The sequence below is a fragment of the Eubalaena glacialis genome, chromosome 8 (genome assembly GCF_028564815.1).
Source record: "Eubalaena glacialis isolate mEubGla1 chromosome 8, mEubGla1.1.hap2.+ XY, whole genome shotgun sequence".
Classification (NCBI taxonomy): Eukaryota; Metazoa; Chordata; class Mammalia; order Artiodactyla; family Balaenidae; genus Eubalaena; species Eubalaena glacialis.
The window spans coordinates 49,437,516-49,462,156 of NC_083723.1; positions in this window are offsets into that span (position 1 = coordinate 49,437,516).

Genomic DNA, 24,641 nt, shown 5'->3' on the forward strand with positions numbered 1-24,641 from the left:
AATTTGACCTGGGAAAGAATGATGATGCCTTGATCATTTAGTGAGACTAACCTAATTCAGATTAGAGAACGGAGAACATCATGTATCAGGGGCACTTTGAGTCATCAAAGCAGCAGCAGGAACAAGAAGTGAAGGAACTTAAACCTCCTAAGAGAGGACTGTATTCCTGAACACTTATAAAGATAACTCTTCGATATATCTGGAGGACATTTGAGATAGACTGATTTCTAGAAATCTCCAGGTGGAGGCTGAGTTGGAAAATAGCATTTTATTATGGCTAGCATAATTGTATTTCATTTCCATTCTGGTGTGGCTTGAGTCAATGAAGTGACCTAATTTTAAATTTGCCTCAGTGTGTATCACTCTGAAGCAAATTTTTCTTGACTTTTGCTTCTTCTGTTGATCTAATCAATCAACAGCAGTCTTGCTGCTATTAATAATTATTGAACCTCACCAGTTTGGGGTCACAGCCAGGATTCACCATTTTACACGATTATGTAATTTGGGGTACATATGATACAAATAGTATCATATGTAGAACACTTACTCTGCAGAATACAGACACACACTATTTGCTTTTCTCTTATTTGGAATGTAGAAACTATTAGCAGATATGATGCTTTTACATTTATATAAAATGTGCAATATTTACTTTTAGGGAAAAAAGTTTATAGAGAATGTTCTACTCTTACTTGTTGAATGTTTTATGGGAGAAATATAGGAAAAAAACAAACCATTGTATTTACCTAGTTTTATCCACAAAAAAGTTTTTGATACTTTTACCCAAGGTATATTTTAATATTGGAATAATATGGCAAATGGGGGAAACTTTTAGTTATGAGAAATAATAAAAGTAATCAAATAATAAAAGTCAGAGAGGATAATTCTGTGGCTGTGTATTCTTGGGCAAATTATTAACAATTACCTTGTTCTCTCTTTTGAAGGCAGTAATAATAATGATAATAAATTTTTAAGTCATGCAAACTTAGTGATTTTGTGATATTGTGATAAATAAATAATGTGATGAGCATTTTGTATAAATTATACAAATTACATAATTGCTTGCTATCATTAGAAATTGAACTAATCATAGTAGAGCCCCGGAGAATTGCTGCCCGACTGACAATTATCCACAATTTCCATAAATAATCTATTAAAGAGTTATTCAATGATGCTTTTTAGGTTTAAGGATGACACAATTTCTTTTGGGTTATAAATGGGTCACAAAGTTATGAGAAGAAAGAAGAAAAATGTTTATATAGACCAAGGTCCTATATATATTGATATATATATAGAGAGAGAGAAAAATTTGTTGTTGAACTCATAAATGATAAACTCTAGATATCATTTCTGATATAGATCTTGGATTGGTAAACATTTTCTGAAAAGAGTCGGATAGTAAATATTTCAAGCTCTGTGGGCCATATGGTATCTGTTGAAACTACTCAACTCTGTCATTATGGTGAGAAGGTAACCATTGAGAAAACATGAAATGAGTGTGGCAGTTTTTCTTTATTTTTTTCCCTCTCTCTTTTTTTAATTGAAGTATAGTTGATTTACAATGTTGTGTTAGTTTCAGGTGTACAGCAAAGTGATTCAGATATATATATATGTTCTTTTTCAAATTATTTTCTATTATAGGTTATTACAAGATACTGAATATAGTTCCCTGCGCTACACAGAAGGACCTTGTTTTTCTATTTTATGTATAGTAGTGTGTATCTTTTAATCCCAAACTCCTAATTTATCCCTCCCCCCATTTTCCCCTTTGGTAATCATAAGTTTGTTTTCTATGTCTATGTGTCTATTTCTGTTTTGTAAATAAGTTCATTTGTAGCACTTTTTTTAGATTCCACATATAAATGATAATTATATGATATTTGTCTGACTTCACTTCCTATGATAATCTCTAGGTCCATCCGTGTTGCTGCAAATGGCATTATTTCATTCTTTTTTATGGTTGAGTAATATTCCACTGTATGTATGTATGTGTGTGTGTGTATATGTATGGCACATCTTATTAAGCCAGTCATCTATTGATGGGCACTTGGGTTGCTTCCATGTCTTGGGTATTGTAAATAGCTGTTTCTATGAACATTCGGATGAATGTATCTTTTTGAATTAGAGTTTTTGTCTTTTCTGGTTATGTGCCCAGGAGTAGGATTGCAGGATCATAAGGTAGCTCTATTTTTAGGTTTTTAAGGAACCTCCACTCCGTTTTCCATAGTAGCTGCTCCAATTTACATTCCCACCAACAGTGTAGGAGGGTTCCTTTTTCTCCATACTCTCTCCAGCAGTTTTTGTTTGTAGACTTTTTGATAATAGTCATTCTGACTGGTGTGATATGATACCTCATTGTAGTTTTGATTTGCATTCCTCTGGTGATTAGTGATGTTAAACATCTTTTCATGTGCCCATTGGACATCTGTATGTCTTCTTTGGAGAAATGTCTATTTGGGGCAGTTTATCAATAAAACTTTAGTAACAAAAGCAGGCAACTGGCCAGACTTGGCTCATGGGCTATAGTTTGACAACCTCGGTATATAGTAAAAACAATGACATAATTCTGGATAGTTTCCTGACAACGTTAGCTCAGTATAAGACAGTGAGATTCAAAAGGCCATCCTGGGCTGGCATAATCAGGCATACTATTTGAAATTAAACACTTATTTATTTATTGAACCAACAGTTACTGAATGGTTAGTGGCAGGCACTCTGCTATTTCCTATAGGTAAAAGTGACTTCCAGGACATGGGCTTTGCCTTCTGAGGGGCAAACATGTGTTGCAGGATGACTGGTTGTTACACTTCAGCAAAGCTATAATGGAGAAGAAAGTTATTAAAGGCCCAATTAGAATGATCAAAGGATTGGAAAGTTTTCTTCATAAAGATAAACCTAAATCGTTAGGACTCCACAATCTGGAAAGAATCACTAAGACATAATGTGTCTGAATTTAATAGAAGTAACTCCGTAGATGCTAACAGGTTACATGTGGTTATTTACATGGTAAAGATAGCTTGGGGAGTCACTTCTATTAAATGTTTTGTTTATGCTACTTTAAGAAAAAGACAAATAATAATAAAATAGTAGAAAAAGAAGCAAAAATTCAAAAAATGGAGACTGATACTCAACAATTCACATTTTCTTTTTTATGTATTCGTTCAGACTTTTCTATACGTATATACTTTTTACATTTTTATTATTTTAGCTGAGATGTAATCCTTTTCTCACTTAATGTTGTAGCATGTATTTTTATGTCATCCATCACTATAATTTCATTGAATTTTGGTGTTCTCTTCTGATGTCTTTGACTTTTCACTGTGCAGTGTATATCAACTCTGGATGTCTCCCTAACATGTTTTCTTTTTTTTTTAGCAGCCTTTTCTCTCGTGAGCTCCAGATATTTATCTCAACTGTCTATTTCATTTTCCCCTGACTAGTCCATGGATACCTCAAACTCAACATGTCCTGAAAATAAATTATCATTAGCCCTGTTCAAAGCTATTATGCTTACTTCTCATCTCCTCAAATGGCATTATCCTAAACCAAACTCTCAAGGCAAGATTCTGGGGGTTACTTTTGATTTCTTCTTCTCCCTCTCTTCTAAGTCCCCAGACAATTACGTATTAGGTATTGTCACTTTTATCTGCTTGGAACCAATGCCTTAGTCTAGCCAGTAACATTGCTCACTGTGATTTTTGCAAAAAACTCCTTCCTGTCTTCAATCCATTGTCCTCCCTGCTGCATAATTGGTTGTTCTAAATATACATCTGATTTTTTAATTCCTGGTTAACATCCCTCAGTGATTCTCAAGAGTAAACCAGACTCTTAAACACAAGTACTAGAAATCTAACGTAAGCTGGCTTATGATAAATGAGACTTGACTGGTTCACCGATTTAGAAGGGTGCAGAGGGGCTGACAAGATCCCTGACAAGGGGCTCAAATGATGTTTTAGGTCTCATATCTCTGTTTCTGTTTTTGTGTCTCTGTCACCACTCTCTCTCTCTTTTTCTCTGCTTTGCTCTTTCTCATTCTCCCTTTCTCCCTCCCTCCATTTCTTACTTCCTATCTCTTTCTCCTGCCCTCTAATTTTAATGCATCTCAACCAAATCAATAAAAGAGTATTTATAAAAAGCTAGATATGCATCTAAGTGTCTTGGAACAAAAGTGAATACAAGAAAGAAGAAAAATATATTTAATTTTAGGAAAAGAAGGCTAATGGTCTGAACATGACCCAAGCTAAGTTCACAGATTTGTCTGGGCTGACCTAAGTCCCACTTGAGGCTCAAGCAAATCATTAGACACACAAAAGATTTTTATTATTTTGAATTATAATTTATGTGAATTAATGCATATAATTTATTTCACTCTTTGATTTATTCTGGTTCATTTTTCTTGTTTCTGATTTTTTATCGAGCAAGTTAACGAAACAATATGTACCAGCATTTTCTTCAGTCATATCCTATTAAGAGTATTAATAGCAACACCTGAAAAGTGCTTTGGATATCCAAAATGTATAGGCCAACATAAAAATTCAGAAATTGAAAGTTGCATATGTACATGCAGACACACATATACACACAAACACATACATACAGCAAACTTTTTATTATTTCATCTATCTCAAGCTATGTATTAGTGTTCAGTTCATCATTTCTAAGTTAATAGTCTTGAAACAGTATAGTTTTGAGTGCTAATGATTATGGGAATTCAGTGCATCGATAATAAGGAGGAAAATAACATTTTTAATTCAAAACTTCAATCCCAAAATCTTATTTGTTTGCTAATTTTTAGTACAGGGATATCTGCAGACCTTTCTTATATATGTATACTAATACATGTCACTATGGAAACCAATATAAGGAGGGGATTAGCTCCAGCTCTGGGGCAGTCCCATGGGGAAGGACAAGGAAGTATCAACTTGCATACACAGAAGGATGTTTCAGGGCCTTTTGTGAAGTTTCCATCTGCCACCTGATATAAGGTGTTTAGCTACATCTAAATACAGGAAGAAGGGCCTGCACACATCTCTGCGGTGGATCTCCATCCTGATTGACCTTCTAGGCCAAGAAAGAATACTGTGTTAGCAGATAGGGTATATTGGCTCCCATGGTGATTTACGTGTTTATAGACATGTTTTATTTTCATTTTTCTTTTTACCGAATCTTGAACCACTTAAATCCAGACTATACCAGTTGTCAGTTACAGCTGTCTGAAATTCTGTATTCTTTGGCAAATTTTTAAGGTTTTATTTAATTAATTAATTAATTTATTTATTTTTAATGATGAGAGATTACATCTATTTATTTATTTTTGGTTCCATTGGGTCTTCGTTCCTGAGCGTGGGCTTTCTCTCGTTGCAGCGAGCGGGGGCTACTCTTCATCGCGGTGCGTGGGCTTCTCATGGCAGTGGCTTCTTTTGTTGTGGAGGACGGGCTCTAGGCGTGTGGGCTTCAGTAGTTGTGGCTCACGGGCTCTAGAGCGCAGGCTCAGTAGTTGTGGCGCACGGGCTTAGTTGCTCTGTGGCATGTGGGTCTTCCTGGACCAGGGCTTGAACCCATGACCCCTGCATTGGCAGGCAGATTCTTAACCACTGCGTCACTAGGGAAGCCCTAAGGTTTTATTTTAAATTATCATGTGCATACATGCTCAAAGACACAGAACTTAAATTCTCCCATGTAAAAGTTATATGAAACACCACATTAATAGTCTAAATCTTTGCATGTATGGTTAAATTATTATTTTTACAAGGAAGGATATGCTCTGTTATTTAAAGCTTATTGTCTCTTTTTCAGATGTTTATTTTCAAATAGGATTCAGGCTAAATCACTAATAACTATCTAATGCTACATAAAGAGGTTACTACATTAAGCATTATGAGTATTTACCTTCGATTCTTATGTTAGTATTTTGTTATCCCTTAACTGAAAATATTGAGTTAAGATAAGGAAACATACATTTATTTAATATCTTAGTCATCATATTTGTCTGATTATGTGTATTTTTAATACTATAATGTGTGGGAGGTCATTGTAGAAATAATACACTATTGTTTGCTAAGATTGGGTATGACATGTTTAAACTGGACAATATTGTTAGAAATAGAAAGATATGGTCATGTGATCATCAGATTACTTGATATAGAATTGATTAACACAATAATTATTACATTTATTTTAAAGTACCTATGTCATAAGAAATCATGGGGAATAAAAAAAAATGTAGTTCTGAAATACTGACTCTGAACTTGAGAGATTAAAAATTAATAACAATTGGGAAGGAAATCCAAAAACGGGGGGATATATGTATACATATAGCTGATTCACTTTGCTGTACAGCAGAAACTAACACAACATCATAAAGCAAGTATGCTCCAAAAAAAATTAATCAAAAAATGAATAGCAATAGGATTCGCAGAAACTTTGATAATGGTAGTAAATGTAACACTGCATTAGGGAAGCAAACTGTTTCAAACCAAATTACTAGATAACTGTGGTTCCCAGGAGCAATTCAAAGATTTGACGTCTTTTTTTTTTTTTTTTTACATTGGAGTATAACTGCTTTACAATGTTGTGTTCATTTCTGCTGTACAGTGAAGCGAATCAGCTATATATATACCTATATCTTCTCCCTCTGGGACCTCCCTCCCACCCCCCTCATCCCACCCATCTAGGTGGTCACAGAGCACCGAGCTGAGCTCCCTGTGCTATATAGCAGCTTCCCACTAGCTATCTATTTTACACATGATAGTGTATTTATGTCAAACCTAATCTCCCAAAAAGATTTTGAAGTCTTTAGCTTTGAATTTTATTAATAACCCATATATTTTAAATAGTTAAAATTGTCTTAAAAACACTCAAGTAATTGGTTTATTCAATTTAAGTACATTAGAGAACACCAGTAGATTGGCTTTTGCTACAGAATTACTGGCATAAGCACTTGAACTCATTTTTCTGCATACCTTTTAATATATCTCCTCTACTAAAACCACATGAAAAAACATTTGAACTTCTTATACTGCATTATGGGTCTTCACTTGAATTCACATCTATACATAGGCACCCATGTAAAATGTTATGTCTGAGTACACAACCAAAACACACATACACCATCTTCCATTAATGAAGTCCCAGCAAGTTGCAGCTGTTTTTGCTGTGAGCACACTCGCATCGTGGGGTAATAGTCTTTCAGTAAAAAGTAAACATATAACACACTGAATTGTGATACTATTGCATCATTTTAACATGTAGTAATTCTAAATATTGTGTATTTCTTATATTATCTTGATATTTATTTTAAGGATGGAGAGTATTTGATTAAATTTACACATAGAATTTATTATTTAACTTTAAAGTTTCTAGATAATGATATCTGATACTGCAAAGAGATCTCAAACCAGATTTAATTACAGTGCTTTAAATACACAGACTATTTTTGGATGATACGCAAGAAACTGTTAACAGGGTTATTCTATGTAAGAGGTCCTCAATTCTGGGTAGGAGGGAAGGTTAATTTGCTTTTAGTTGTATTCTGTTCTATACTCTCTTATAACGTGTTTATTGCTTAAAATTTTTACTACGTTCCATCTGTAAGCTTTTAAATTAATTGTACAGTGAAATGTGGTAAATGTTACAATTAGGAATTTTTTTGAAATGTCTTTTGCAACTACTTCACTGTGGGAATCCAAATGTTCTTGATTCCATGCAATCAATATAAAGTAAATTGCAAGCTGAAATATAGATGTTTTTGTCAAAAAACTTTTAATAAGTGAATGTTATATATTTTAACTCAGGTAATAATTTATAAAATCTATTTGAATATTATTATTTTTGTTATTGGGGGTTCTACTAGCAATGTCATCTGGGGAAAATTTTCCAATTGCCCTTTTTTATTAAAACCTCTGATACAAGGTTTAAATTTCTGATATATTAATATTTACACTTGTATTGGATCATTCTATGCTTTCATAACACATAGGAGGTGGAAATTATTATAATCACTTTAGGGTGAAAAAAATTGAGGCTCAGAGAAGTTTAGGTTCTTCTCTAAGACCAAAGAGCTAGTAAATGACAGAGCTGCGGCTTGATCCACGTATTTTTAACTCTGTATCCAGCATTTGTTCTATGGTCTCACAATATTTCCAGTGAGATAAGATGTACCTATGAGAAAGAAATGGTTGAAAGTATAAAACACATGGTTCTATACTAACACATGGTTGCAAGTATAAAACAAGCATGTACAATTGTTCTTAGTACTTTCTCCATGAGAAATTGAGAATTCAAAAAATGATAAAGGGATGGGAATTATAGTCCAAGAGCATGGCAAGCAGGCCATGTGGCCTCATGCTCTGAACATCAGCACTGATACCCGTGGGAACCTCTGCCTTGGTGTTGATTACGAGGCACAATCTGGGTTCATCATGCCCAAGTCCATGTCTTAAGACTCTTTCTACTCTCGCTGTTCCTTTATGATTGAAGCATTAACTGTTCTTGCTAATGCTACTGCCTGAAACATAGTATGTGTTCATTCACAAAGATCCGATGAATAAATTCTCCCGCTTTCCTGTCATCCACCCAGAGAGTGGTTTCATTTCCTTGAAACCAAAGCTGATGATTGTAGTTACCTGATGCCATAATTGTTCTCATTGTTCTAATGCCCATAACTTACTTGCTTTCTTACATTATGAATTATGATCTATTTGTTGGTCCCCATTCTCATGTTCAACTTATTTATCGGAATATAACCTACTATTTTGTATATATACAGCCTCTTTCTGTCCCTCCAACCCCCATACCACTGATGTGTACTAATTTTTACTTGCTTTACCATATATTGTCAAGATACTATGTTCTCTCTTCTGCTCTAGCTACCTGAAGAGCTTGCAGCTTACTTCATCAATCCACTGTCCATCCCACTCAGTTTAGAAGTCTAATTCCAAACCAGGTCTATCCCATATGTCCCTCCTCTATATATTTAAATAGACTATGTCCTGGCCTGAATGATCATACAGATTATTATTTACCATATTGATCTGTGCAAAGGTACCTCTCCAAGAGACATTTGACATAATGGGGAAATTGAAATATGTCTCACGATGCCTTTATGGTGCTGTTATTAGAAGTAAACCCAAGCTCTGGAAACTTTTTCTTCATTCTTACTGCCATGACTTGTAGTAGGTTTCCCCTCTCACGTGGCCCACTATGCTTCAGACATGCTTCAGGTGTACAGCTAACTTAACTACTGTACAATATATAAAGCCAATATAAGTCACTGAATTCTAGTTTAAATATATGAATTTTCCTTTCAGTAATTTGTAGTTACTTTTTTTTTTTTTTAATCTACCATTTCTTCCCAAGTTCTTGTCAACTAAGGCCATGATTATTCTGACTGGTGTATCTCATTTTATTTTTTTTTTCTGTTTAGTTAAACAACTTACTTTAGCTCTACTGTTTCATTAGTCTCTGGAAGACTAATGTCTTTCTTTTCTCAGTGTTTTCTATCTTCTTCCAAGTCTTTGCAGCATGTTGTAGTGGGTGGACCTGGACACTGAGTCCAGAGTTTTGAGTTCTATGGTTGGTTTCATATACTTCACATACTGACTGTACTTATAACCTTACATAATTTATTTCACATCAGGAGTATAAGTAAGTCCACAAATTTTCTGCAAGTAAACTCATAATTCCCTATCGCTTTTAAGGAGGGATGATATTTTGTCACAATTAGATGGGAGATAGTTTAGGGTTCAAAGGATTTTTGAGTATGAACTTGAGAAGAATTCATATTGAACGTGAGGAATTGTATATTTTTTGAGTGCACTTCAACTTGAATTCAGGTCTTCCATAATGTCTAGCAACAGGACAATTGCTATCTGAAAAACATGCTAAGAAAACACCCCACATTTTTTTGCTAATTGACAGGTGGTTCGCAGTCATAGATTCTTTTTCATGACATTTCTTCTTTTATTATTTCATTGGGGGCAACTTAAACATGTTAAAATAGTAAACCTTTTTTTTTTCCCTTGACCTTGTGATTTTAGATGTTTATGAACAGTATCACCTTAACTCTCATGAAAAAATGTAAAACATTAAGGCCAACAGTCCCCTGGATGAAGTGAACATATTTATCCACATCTCTCAGCTCCTCACTCCTTCCTGTCAGCAGTTATATTTCCAGAACAGAAGTATCCATGGTCCTCATGTATTATTTCTCTGCCCTGGTCCCTCCCTCCCTTCTCCAAGAATCTTACAGCTGTTTCTGCCTTCCTATAATACCTGTGTCCTACAGTTTTATAATTCCCTGTTACGTTTCTCTTTTAATATAAGACTTGCCTTATTTTTAATTCAATAAATACTTATCGAGTAGGTAGGTATACAGTACAAATATTCAAAGATGACTTAGATATAACCCCTACACTCTAGGAGTTGTTGGTAACTAAGAGAGAATGTACGAACCAATATGATAGAAGGATTAGCAGGACAGTGGAGATCTAAAGAAAAAATTAAGTTGGGCTATGTTGTTTCTTGTTAGCTATGGTTTAATCAATTAATTTATTTTCAGGTGTGGAAGACTAGAAACAGATACATACATAGATTTTAACAGTGGATTTATGCAGGTTACACTGCTTTCCCTAAGGATCATGCCTCTGATTTTTAAAAAAATGTTTAATACTGTAAAAGTGGGGAAATGTTTTGGTGGTAAAGTAGCCTTTCACATTAGCCCCTTACTTTACGCTAAGTAGATAAGAGACAAGCATATCTGCATATGAAGTCAGCAGTGGTTAAAAGATAAGCAAGGGAAATGTTTCATATCAATGACAAATGTATGGAACACATACTACAGCCAGGCACTATTCTTAATTCACTTATGTAATTCTCCCAACAACCCCTATTATAATACACATCTTACAGGTGAAGAAACAATACAGAAGCATACACAGAAAAGTGAAGTGAGTCACCCAGCTACAAGTAATTACACAAGGTGGTTTCGCTCAAGAGTTCATGCTCTTAATCTCTACCTGTACGCCTTCCAGAGTAAGAATGCTGCATGATGCCAAATCCACTTCCAGGAGAACGATTCAGAGTTGGAAGTCTCAGATCTGAGTGGCAAGTATGGCTTCTGGGTGGAAGAGAGGAGCAAATGGCTATGTAGTCACAGGGCTTGGAGCCAGGCTGTTCCTGAGACTTTGTATGAACTATACCACTGGTTTTAGATGCTTTAGAAATGTAAGCTATTCTGTATGAAATGCGTAATCCACTTCCTGAATGAGGACACTTGCATGGTGTTCAGTTTCCTCTCCGTGGATAGGAAGTACCAATAATTGCATTCGTGTACTTATATCTTTTGAGAAGCACATGCATTCTATTGGCATCTTTACAGTGTGTACATATGGGGTACATCACTTTGAAAGATAAATGCATACCACAATAGCAGAAACAAGTTAGCAAAATAGTTGCACTGAGAGTTTGTTCTGCCTTTTACCATCACCTAGCCATCAGAAATTGCTGGCCTGATAACCATATCAGAACAGCTGTACTTTTTAAAAGTGTGTTGATTCCTAAACAACTCCTACTACTCCTACTATTACTCCCTTTTTAGGCTTGCTATTTTTATCCATTTGTGCCAGTGAATTATTATTTGAGCATGAAATAGAGCAGGAGAGAACATGAAAGAAATAAGCTAATGTAGACATATTTCCCGACCCGGTAGTCATGGATGCAACTGATTTGCCAACTACATTCAGTTTATACATTTAAAAAAAATGAATCTGCTACCAGGAAGCCAGAGTTGAGAAAGTCCAGATTGGTTTGTGACAATTTCCTGCTGTTTTTTTTGACATCATTTAACTCTGAGTCAACAAAATATTTTCTCTATATCATGTAGCTTGACAATATTAATTGAATGCTTCCCCTCAGAATTTGAAACATTGACGAAGAAGCCAAAATTATGTGATGGTTCCAGAGGTCACATGTTAATTAGCAGTCAGTAGTTTTCTGTGCAGGTACAGTTGTCTGTAAGAGAGACCTTAATAAAATATACTGTGGTTCTGTTTAACACTCAACTTGCTGCGTGTAAAGGAAAACAGGTCCACTGGAGGGTGAACATAGTGTCGTGATAACTAAGGTCAAATTTGTTTGCTCAAGAATTTGCTTTGAATTTTAGTTATTCAGCTGTGTTTACTAATAAACCATGCAAGCATATTAAAAGCAGTCTTAGAGACACGATGGCTAGACTTTTTGTTTCCAAAATATTGGCTCAAATTGCAAAGTCCATTCACAAAAATACACTTCCATTGGTTAAGCAAAGGATTGCTAAGCAAAAGAAATGCAGTTATTCTAAATTTGTGATATTTTGGACTGTACATTATAAATATTCAATGTATATATACTAGATAATACTACCAAAGAATAAAAATAGAATGAGCAGATGTACCATAAATACATACATGTAACTGCTACACACAGCTTTTAAAAGCAAAAACCAAAACAACAACAACAAAAAGGAAAAGTAGATGAAGATATTGAGATACTGAGAATTTTTGGCTTCTAAGGGAGGATATACTAAATGACCATGACCAAATAAATCCACCATTGTAGGTAGTTCCTGCCATTCTCCACAGCCCAGATTCCCCAAGTAGTCTCTAAGATTCTTTTTTTTTTTTTTTTGGTCATATATCAATTAGATCTGTCAAATTAAATACTTGACTTATAACTAGTATTCTAGACCTGGTAAAAAAAAAATTGAAATTTAACATGCTATAAGCAACTCAAGTCAGTGACTTAACTATTAATGTTTTATGAGATATAAATATGATTTATATATATTTCCCTTTAAATAGTGATTTGTTTTAGAACAAATTTAGTTTTTAGTTTTCTACTTAAGACTTTTTTTAACATTGCTGAAACATCTTAGATCTCATAGTAATTTATAATTCAGAGTCGTTGAAACTCAGAATTTCAATTAAACATATTTTTAAAGACCTACCAAAGTTCCTCATTTCGTTTGTAAATGAAAGAAAGAAAAGGGGAGTTTGAAAGATTAAGACTGACTACATTCATGGGAACTAGAATGGATTGTTGAGAAACATTGAGAGAAATACCATTTTTGCAGGAATTTTTTTCCAGCAGATTCATACTCAGTATTATCTAAAATTTCATGTACTCTATGTTTTGATCCAAACATAAATATATATATTTTTTAACAAACCAAGTCATTTTATTGTGCAGTTTCCTTCTACCAGAAAATTACTAAAAATATAAATATAAAATCTCTAGAAAATACTCAGAATAGCTCTGTAATCTTCTTCCTCCCCCAAACTGGGGCCAACATTTTTGATATTTAAAAGTCAATTGGGGCCTTACCTGGTGGCGCAGTGGTTGAGAATCTGCCTGCCAATGCAGGGGACACGGGTTCGAGCCCTGGTCTGGGAGGATCCCACATGTCGCGGAGCAACTAGGCCCGTGAGCCACAACTACTGAGCCTGCGCGTCTGGAGCCTGTGCTCCGCAACAAGAGAGGCCGCGATAGTGAGAGGCCCGCGCACCGCGATGAAGAGTGGCCCCCACTTGCCGCAACTAGAGAAAGCCCTCGCACAGAAACGAAGACCCAACACAGCCATAAATAAATAAATGCAGACTTTCCAATTAAAAAAAAAAAAAAAAGTCAATTGGATGTTTGCTAAACATGTGTGTTTGTCTTCATATCATCCACATACATAACAGGATCAAATTTGGGGCCAAATCTTTGGAGAAGATTCTTGAATCTCTCCTCCATATTCCTTTGCAGTTCAGGTAAACAATTTTCAGCCTTGGGACACAACCCCATTGCAACTACCTGCATCTGTCTGTGTCTGTCTTTGAGGGTTTCTCCAGCTCTAAAACAGTGAAGTGTACTAGACTTCACATTCCCAGGGTCAACCCTTAACTAGTAGAAGATTTAGTGCATTAAAATTGGTGGATGACAGGGACTTCCCTGGTCTGGGAAGATCCCACATGCTGCGGAGCAACTAAGCCTGTGCACCACAACTATTGAGCCTGTGCTCTAGAGCCCACGAGCCACAACTACTGAGCCCGCGTGCCACAACTACTGAAGCCCGCGCGCCTAGAACCTGTGCTCCGCAACAAGAGAAGCCACCACAAGGAGAAGCCCGCACACTGCAATGAAGAGTAGCCCCCGCTCGCCACAACTAGAAAAAGTCCGCACGCAGCAACAAAGACCCAGTGCAGCAAAAAATAAATAAAATTCAATCTTTAAAAAAAAATTGGTGGATGACGATTCCAAGGCACGTACCACACCGTTCCTCAGCGGGGAGCCGATGGAGGGGAGCATCAGTTGTCCAAAGCAGAAGCCCTCTCATGGCTTTCCTCCCTTTTCTCTCTCACTTATCTCGCCTCTCCCTCACTCCTGTTTCCTAAGATCAGCTCCCACATAAACTACATTCACCTGCGTCTTTGTCTCAGCATCCGCTTTAGGTTCACAAACTAAAACAGCTTGACTTCCAATTCTTTGCAGAGATACTTAAACATTTTCGAATACCCATAACCAAAGATCCCTTCACTTTTTGAACAACAAAAACTCAAAAAATTTTTTTTGATAAGTTAATGTATACGATTCAAAAACGTGTCCTTTATTGCCCTGGCTACAACGAGACTCTAAGTATAAAAATGAAACCAAAGTTGTCCCCAATTTTTGGTTTTGGTGGTACTTGAAACTTAGATGTTGCTACATTGTTGAGTATTTGATTAAAAAAAAAAAAGAAAAAAAAAAAAGAACCTTAGAAAAACCTTGGCCTATTCTCTTATTATTAACCACAACCTACATGACTGTTGCCAAGAATGTGAAGATGAACTCTCCCCTGGAACACCCTCCAGACCAATTGTGTCCTGTGTGTCTAACATGATTTTTTTTAAGTGAATAATTTGTTCTAGTTATATTAGTTTTTAAAAAGATCACAACTTTGGATGAACTGTTTGCTTGCTAATTTTCTCCTTTCTATTTTTTTTCCTTTAAAGTACTTCCCATTTACTTTAAAATATGAACAAAGTAAGGCTATTAGGCTATAGTTAGTAAGAAGGTAAATGAAACTGCATTACATCTAAGTGTTTTTAAGAAATGCTAGCACTCAAGAAATTAGAAAATTCTCAGATCCTGGATTTTACTTTTTTTTGGTTTGTTTTTAGTTTGTTTTCTTGTTGTTTTTGTACAAATATATCTAATATAATGCATAGGGAATTTTTTTTCCCAGTACGATCCTGTGGAGACAGAAAAAAACAAACAAAATCTTAAATTAGATTTTTAAGACAAATAAAATAAATATAATAAATAATAATGGTAAAAACATAATAAATAATTGCTAAATTATTTTAATTAGATTTTGTATAGTTAAATAACAAAAGAAAATGAGAGGGAGAGGAAGAAAGGAGAGGGGTGAAATAAATTGTCAGAAAGTTGATTTATTTTTTAAAACCCTTAATAGACGTAGCTCTAATTTAATAAAATTTCACTTAAAATAGTCATGCATGGTGAAAATTTGCTATAATTTTAACTACTATCTCATGGACAAATGAAATGGATATTCTAGAATACCTGTTTTTTAAAATTTGCAGTGGGAAAACCTATCTTCCTGTTTACATGTTACTTTATAAAATCAAAGTGTCTCTGAAAAAACTTTGCCTTTTAAAATTTCTCTCCCTTTTCTTAAAAACAGCAGATATTGTACATTTTTTTGAGAAACATCTCATTGAACCTTAAAAGACACTGTAAGCTTTATGGAACTTTTCCTTTCTCTGTATTGACATAAATATAATCCACTCTGCCCACTTGACAAGACAGAAGTGAATCCTATACCATATTTAGCCTCGAGGTAAGAGTCTTTATCCTCTCAGTTTGTAAATACATTTCCTGTTAGGCAATACATTAATTAAAAATTATTACTGGTGGATAATTTCCAGCAATCAATAACATTACAAATAACACATTTTTAATTTTTATAGCAATGGTAAAGGTGTTCATCTATAAACATTTCATTCTAAGTGATAAAGCTGCGGAATGACTCCAGACTCAGTTGAAACTGGAGCTGGAGCTGTCGAGCTTCCCCATTATACTTTTCTGTCCAAATCCTATCCTGCCTTCCCCTCCATGATGAAAAGGGAGAGCATTAACTCTTGATCAGAAGCCAAGGATATGACTAAACTTAATAAAAGTCGTCCACTTTTCTTCCAAACCTTCTGCATTTTTGGCTAAAACATTCCCTAGAGACAGGAAGCTATTAATTGCATGTTTTGATTTTTTAGCATCTGCCTTTCCATCTGGTACTTGACTGTACATTATATATAGGAGGGTGTGAACAGGAGATGGTGACAATGTCAACAAGAACTAACATTTTTGCAGTGTGTAAGTAAAGAAGCTGATAACATAATTTTGAAGTTGAAAGACAAATTGTGGAAACGCCCAACTGTGAATAATTGGGAAATTGGCTCTATAAGTTTTAGTATATCCTTAGTTCAAAGATTTGAAAGAAAACCCATGCACAATGAATTTCTCTTCATCAAATAAAATCAGGTAGATTATAGTTTTCTCAAGAATACTAAAACTAACACGTAAGTTGAATATTACTAAACAAGCAGTAGCAGTTAAAATGTATTAATTAAGCATTAATTATTAAAATATTAAAATAATTGATTATTTCTGTTATAATAATATTAATTCCATTTTAAAGAGGAGGGATCTGTTAAATAAAAATCAAATATTAGAGAAGAAAGTTGTAGTGTATTGAATGGTATCCTCCAAAATGACATGTCCATGTCCTAACTTTTGAAACCTGTGAATGTGACCTCATTTGTAAAAAAGGGTCTTTCGCAGATGTAATTAAGTATCTCAAGATGAGATTATCCTGGACTATCCAGATAGACCCTGGGCTCATGACAATTGTCCTTTCAAAAGACAGAAGAGGAAAAGAAACAGAAGTCCACGTGAAGAGAGAGACAGAGGCTGGAGTCATGTAGCCAAGAAATACCTAGAAACACCAGAAACCAGAAAGAAACAAAAAAGATTTTTTTTAAGTCATACATATTTTATTGTATTGTGTGTTGTCACACACTGAGAAGAGTGACATGAGTTTTCAACAAGGTATTTTAGATAACTGTCCATTTTTTACGAATGTTTATCTGAATGTAAGACCTAAGAAACAAGACAGTGAAGCATTGAGCACTGAGTCTTTTCATGCTCAGTACCCAAAAGTCTGGCCTTTTTTCCCCCCCTCTCCCATTCATGATGGTTATTAACAGAAAACTGGCTTTTTAGATGATGTCAATAATGTGATGAGGCAGGTGAAGAGTTTGAAGGTTAAGGCATGTGAAATATGGAGCTGGAAGGAAGCATGCTGCTATTCCATTGGAAGCAAAACGGAGTGTAGACTCCTAGGGTACTTCTTAGCCTTTTCTCCTTACATTCAATACCTGGATACAAGCCAGAGGCTCATTTGTCCAAATCGGATACCACCCACAAAATATATTCTCTCATTATGGACGGCAACTCCAGATTCATTTTGGCCAGTGAGTAGGTTGAAATTAACAAAGTGTCCATTGGTTAGTGTCTATGTTATAAGAATCTGTATGAACCGCAAGAATCTGTTTGTTATTGTAGTCTAGGCCATGGCCTCCAAGATCATAGAGCTTTCAAAGAGAACACTGCCCTGACCACATCTTGATGTTGGACTTGTGGACTCCTGAACAGTGAGAAAATAATTTCTGTTGTTTTAAGCCCCACCCAATTTTTGGTAATTTGTTATAACAGCCCTAAGGAACTAACACAGCAGGTAGCTACATATTTTATATAATTTAAATACTTTAAATTATATAAAAATTATCATTCATATGTGTTCAGTACTATGTATTAGAAATGAAAGCTTCTATTCTTCATGAGGCATTTACGGATTAGGTAAATAATAACAATAGCAGTTAATGTTCATTCTATATTATCCACGTAGCAGACATTCAAATGTTCCAAGTGCATTCAAATATTAATTTAATTCTCACAACAACCCCCCAAAAATAAAGTACTAGGAGAGTAGAGGTAACCGTAGCACAGACTAGCTGAGGTTCCTATGAGAAGCAGCTAGAATTTGTGACTCAGGCAGCTGGGCTCCAGAGCTTATGTTCTAAATTGCTATATTAGATGAATTGAGGGAAAACAGGTAACGGAATTCAAATTATCCACAAAGATGCTTTCATTTTGTTTTGAATAAGAATGCTAAGACAGGGAACCTGAGTCTTCGAAAATCAAATGGGCCACACGGGAGGATAAACAAATATATCAGTAATGAATATAGTGTTGATTCTGCAGGTCTGTTTTCTTCTTCCTAACACTAAGACTATCTGACTTATGCTAAAAAAAATAAAAAATAAAATTTAAAAAAAAAGAAAAAAATTCCAGTTATACATTTCTATCTTTCAAGTTTAAATAGAATTGGAATGATGCAGTGAAACTTCTCAACTAAAACGGCATGAAAAATTAAATGCTTTCAGTTACTTGACTGTGCCATTACCTTAGCAGATTAATTCAATAGGTGTTAAGGAAAAAAAAAGAGGTATATCTGTGAATGTAAACTAAACTGAATAAAAATTTCAGTTGATTATAGGTTGTTATGTTGATTAAGTTTTTCCTAAAAACCCATACATTTAAACCAATGTTAAAACTTTTCTCTTGACAACAGCAATCTATAATTTCAAGCCTGGCCTAATATATACCTATACTCAAAATTCACTTTTTTATTTTTAAAAATTGTCTAACCATACTCTTCCTTTTAGTTGATAATATTTTGATATGGTTCTTTGGCCTAAATACAATAAAGTAGTCAATACCCACGGTTAGCTCACTGATACAGAAACTCAGAACATGAGAAGCTTTCTAAGAGGAATGTCGGTGGATTATCTAAATGGGTCCTAAATCCAGTAACATTGTCCTTTTATGAGACAAAAGGGGCCTTTACCATCATTGAGGCATTTTCAAAAAGTAGGCATTGTTTAAAACAAAACTTGCATGGACATGAGCTCATTTATTTCAAATCCATTTATTTAAGTCAATATTAATATATATAATGTATACTTCTGAAATAAGTTTATTTTTATATAGCCTATTTAGCTCTGGCATATGAATTTTTCATCTTTCAAATTTTTCTAGTCAATCCTTATATTACCAGTGTGACTTTTTAAAAAAGTATATACAAAGGCAGGGACTGATTTATAAAATGTTCTCAGATCATTATATTTTTGTGGCTTCTATCCATGTATTGACAATGCATTTAAATGCTTGCTACCAAGGAATATCAGCGTTAAGTTGTTACAGTATAGTGTAGGTAAATGGTGGAGAAGGACTCAATAGGAAAATATTCGATTTGTTGCTGTTTTTTTAAAATACCAACTGAAGTATTTTGACTGTCACAAACACATATGTATGTTTTTCCAAGTTTCTATATGAAGTTTTACTTCTGCATTTCTTAAAGAAAGAAGTAAAAGTGTGATTTTTTTCCCTTTTACTTGTCTCCTTTCTTAATACAAACCTGCGATATTGGTATATCAAAAACATACAGCAAGTGCTATGGAAAACAGTATGGCAGCTCCTCAAAAAATTAAAAATTAAAACGTGAGCTGTCATATGATGTAGTAATCTCACTTCTGGGTATACATCCAAAAAATTGAAAGCAGAATGTCGAAGTGATGTTTTGACAGCCATGTTCACTGTGTCACTATTTACAATAGCCAAGCGATAGCAACAACCTAAATAACCATTGAGGGATGAATGGATAAACAAAATGTGATACTACATACAATGGAATATTAGTCAGCCTTAAAAAGGGAGGAAATCACATTCTGAAACACTGACGAACCATAAGGACATTACACTAAAAGAAATAAGCCAGCCACAAAAGACACTGTATTTTCCATTTATGTGCAGTATCTAAAGTAGTCAAATTCATAGAAAGTGTAATTACAGTTACTAGGGACTGTGGAGGAGAGAAAGAAGAGTTGTTTTTTAATGGATCTAGAGTTTCAAATTTGCAAGATGAAATAGTTCTGGATGTCTGTTTCACAACAATGTGAATATACATAACACTATTGAACTTTACACTTTAAAATGGTTAAAAAGTAAATTCTATGTTATGTGCTCTTCTCCAGAGTAAAAAAAAAAAAAAAAATCAGAAAACATCTGAAGCATAAAAATTGTTTCCTAAAGTTGAGTATTCTTCTAATATAATTCAAATTGCAAACTAATAAGGTGAAGGTATAGTTTTAGAAATCTGTCAAAGGGATTTTCTTTTGGTTTCCTAAACAGTGGTTTCTTAAATGGAGATTACTCTAGAGAATAAAGTCTAACTAGAAAGCTTTTGATCTTGTACTTCAAGAGGATGGCAAAAATCCTTCAGCTTATGAAAAAGAAATTTTACAAAAGGTGAGAAATAAGAATGAGTGAAAAAAATGTGATTTGATTGCATGGTATTGAGTAGCTATCAATATAGCATTTGTGGGTTAGCTTACTTGTTTGAGTAGAATGAAAAATATTTAATTGGTAAAGTCTGTTCCTGAGGAAAATTTATGCAAAATTTACTTTCTCAGAAATTTTTACTTTCAGCTTATTTCAGCGATGTGATTCAGAGAATCTCTTCAGGTGTTTTTCTATTTAGTTAACATTTAAGTTGTCCTAAATGCTTCCCCTGATCATTTAAGAATCTGTAGGTATCCCCGAGGAAGTAAATATTTGTCTGCAGAAGTCAATTGAAAATCATTAAATGTGAACATGGGTTAGTGTTGTTCATTGTCACTCATAGCCTGTCTTTTACGTTATTAATTATCTTTGTTTTTCAAATAACTTTTTCACTGTAGAAAAAGGTTAATCCAAGTGGCAAAGAGAAAAAAAATTAATGCCTCCACACTGAGCCCTGTTAAAACATCAGTGTATACATCCAAGTGTTTTCTTTATTCATCTACATTGCATATTATATATCTATATACACATACACACACACACACATACACACACACACACACACACACACACACAGCTTCTGTGAACCCAGGCTGTTTTGCAGTTTACTCATTTGCCTAATTTGTCATGAAGTTACTCTATCATCTTTTTTTCTGCCCTTTTATGGATAGAGTTGGTCTTTGGTATGTTGTTGCTTTTGCTCTGCTTTCATATTGCAGTGGTACCAACTTCCTTACCTGTAAAGAGAAAAAGTTGAAATTGAGGTCCCTAGAGTTCTCTGCAGACAGGGCCCATGATTCTAAGTCCTATCCCCAGCCAAGTCCAGATGGCCATCTTTGGTTTCATAGTCCACGTTATTGTGATAGGATTACTTCTCCACATTCTGGGGCCAAGCTTACTTGCAGAACCAGTGTGGTATCCAAAGGGTGGCAGATCTCTATGAAATTATGACATCCTTGAGGATTAGCTTTTGTGTTATTCTTCTCTGTGCTCACCACGGGAGCAGACGTTCAGTAAATACTTATGTTCATCACCATCACAAAAAGCTCTTATGTGCTGGATGGTATTGTATCAACAAGAAAAAGGAAGTACCTGTGATTTAATTTTCTTCTTCTTTGGTAATATTTTTTATTACAATTTTCACTCAAGAGACTGATTTAAATGTAAAGAGAGCCAGTAAGTATCATTTCTTTTGTTTGATCACCTCCCCCTGCACATCCTGGTTTAGAAATATTCTTTCCTCACCAGAGAAGTAGCATTGAATTAGTAGATGTTTAATTATGGTCTGGTGGAGGATTTGCTTACACATAGTTAAAATATATAGCGGCAGGAGTCATTGAAAAATATTCCTCAGTATCTGTCAAGATGTCAGATATGCATCGAGGACTGGTTTTGATATTCCCTGTTTGACTATAGGTGAATGGATGGTCATTATGTCTAGACATGTGTTTGAAATATAGCTTTATTATTTATTATGTGAATTTAGAGAAATAAACTAACCATTCTGCATCTACTAACCACGACTTCCAATCCATCCCTCCCCCTGCCCCTTTCCCCTTGGCAACCACAAGTCTGTTCTTTTGTCGGTGAGTTTTCTGTTGCATAGCTAAGTTCATTTTTGTCACGTTTTAGATTACACATATAAGTGATATCACATGATATTTGTCTTCCTCCATCTGGCTTACTTCACTTAGTGTGATAATCTCTAGTTCCATCCATGTTGCTGCAAATGGCATTATTTTGTTCTTTTTTTTTTTTTTAACATCTTTACTGGAGTATAATTGCTTTACAATGGTGTGTTAGTTTCTGCTTTATAACAAAGTGAATCAGCTATACATATACATATATCCCCATATCACCTCCCTCTTGCGTCTCCCTCCCACCCTCCCTATCCCACCCCTCTAGGGGGTCACAAAGCACCGAGCTGATCTCCCTGTGCTATGTGGCTGCTTCCCACTAGCTATCTATTTTACATTTGGTAGTGTACATATGGCCATGCCACTCTCTCACTTCATCCCAGCTTACCCTTCCCCCTCCCCGTGTCCTCAAGTCCATTCTCTATGTCTGCGTCTTTATTCCTGTCCTGCCCCTAGGTTCTTCAGAACCATTTTTTTTTAGATTCCATATATATGTGTTAGCATGGCTGAGTAGTATTCTGTTGTGTATACATAGTGCACCTTCTTTATCCATTCATCTGCCAGTAGTCACTTAGGTTGTTTCCATGTCTTGGCTATTGTAAATAGTGCTGCTATGAACATTGGGGTGCATGTATATTTTAGAATCAGAGTTTTCTCCGGATATACGCCCAGAAGTGGTATTGCTGGATCATATGGCAACTCTATTTTTTAGTTTTTTGAGGAAGCTCCATACTGTTTACCATAGTGGCTGCACCAACTTACATTCCCACCAACAGTGTAGGAGGGTTCCTTTTTCTCCACACCCTCTCCAGCATTTGTTATTTGTAGACATTTTTTTTTTTTTTTGGCCACACCACACTGCATGTGGAATCTTAGTTCCCTGACCAGGGATCGAACCCACACCCACTGTATTGGAAGCACAGAGTATTAACCACTGGACTGCCAGGGAAGTTCCTGTAGACTTTTTAATGATGGCCTTTCTGACAGATATGAGGTGGTACCTCATTGTAGTTTTGATTTGCATTTCTCTAATAACATTGTTACTCACCTTTAAAAACAGCTTGCTTTTGTTTATCAGATTAATTTGTGAGAGCATGAATGGAAGGGTAGTGTGAGAAATATATAACTTTTTGAGCAGAAGATCACAGAACCACAGAATATCAGAGCAGCAGACCTCTGAGGAATCAAACATTTCTTCACACACTCATCGCAAACAACACATGACATACATACCTCATACAGATGGAAAAATGGAGGCCCTGCCTGTTGGAATAGAATTTCTTTGGTCAGACAGATAGGAGACCTGGGGGCTAGTTCTTACTGTGTTTACCCAGTACTGCTTTTTTCCCCACATAATTCAGTTTTCTCAGATTAAGCTATTGATACAACAATGCTGCGTGACAACCAAGATGCTCAGGAACATACAGCAAAAAAACCTTATTTCTGTGGCAAAGCTATTTATGCTGGCTCAGCTCGTCAGTGTTTCTGATCTGGCTGGACCCCTTCACGCATCGGTGTTCCGCTTGGGTCAGTTAGGCAGCTTTGTTTCTGGGGATGGCTGTCTGTTAGTTGAGGAATCTTAGCCCTTCTCCACAAGGTTTTTCATCCTCTAACAAGGTAGCTTGTGCTTGGTTGCATGGAATTGGCAACAATCCAAGAGAAAGCAGAGGTATACAAATCTCTGAATCTTATAACCGCCACACAGCTACTTCTGCCACATTCTACTGATCAAAGCAAGTCACAAGACCAACCCAGAACCAAGGAGTGGGGACACAGACTACATTTCATTATGGAAAAAGCTGCAAAGCTGTATTGCTGAGGGATAAATACAGAGCAGGGTGAAGAATTGGGGCCACTTTCTAAATCAGTCAATCAAAGAAACCCTTCAATTTTGTTGAAATGAAATTAACAACATTCTCATCCTCTGTTTAGGACATTTCTCCCACATAATTGATACATTCATGTTTAGTTGTCATCCAATTGATATTATAAGAAAACTTCAATATCCAACAAGGGAAAAAAAAGCCAAAACAAAATCTCTTAAACGTTAATGAATTCAGTTGAATTACAAAAATATAAATATCACTCTGTTATCTTTTCTTACCACATACAACTATATGCCTTAGTCAGAGAGGGTATGAGCTAATTCTTTAAGTAAAGGCCAGCATTTGAAATCTCTTTGCCAATTTCTTAAGCCAGAATTAGAAAGATACAGTGCCTTTTTGATTATTAAGCACCAGTGCTACTAACTATATCCAATCATGTGAGCACAGTTGTTTAGGCACTAGTTAAGAAGACATTATAACCCTATAACAACACAATATATCAGAAGATGTTGAAAATTATCTTTCTGATATATACTTATACATATTTTATAAATTGTATTTATATTTTCTATACGAATAAGAGTAACAACTACTGAAATCACTTTTTTCAGTCTTCCTCATGACATAATCAAGTAGATTATAGTTGAAAAGATTAATATGGTAGAAATCCTGTGACTTATGTATGAAGTGAAATTTCTGC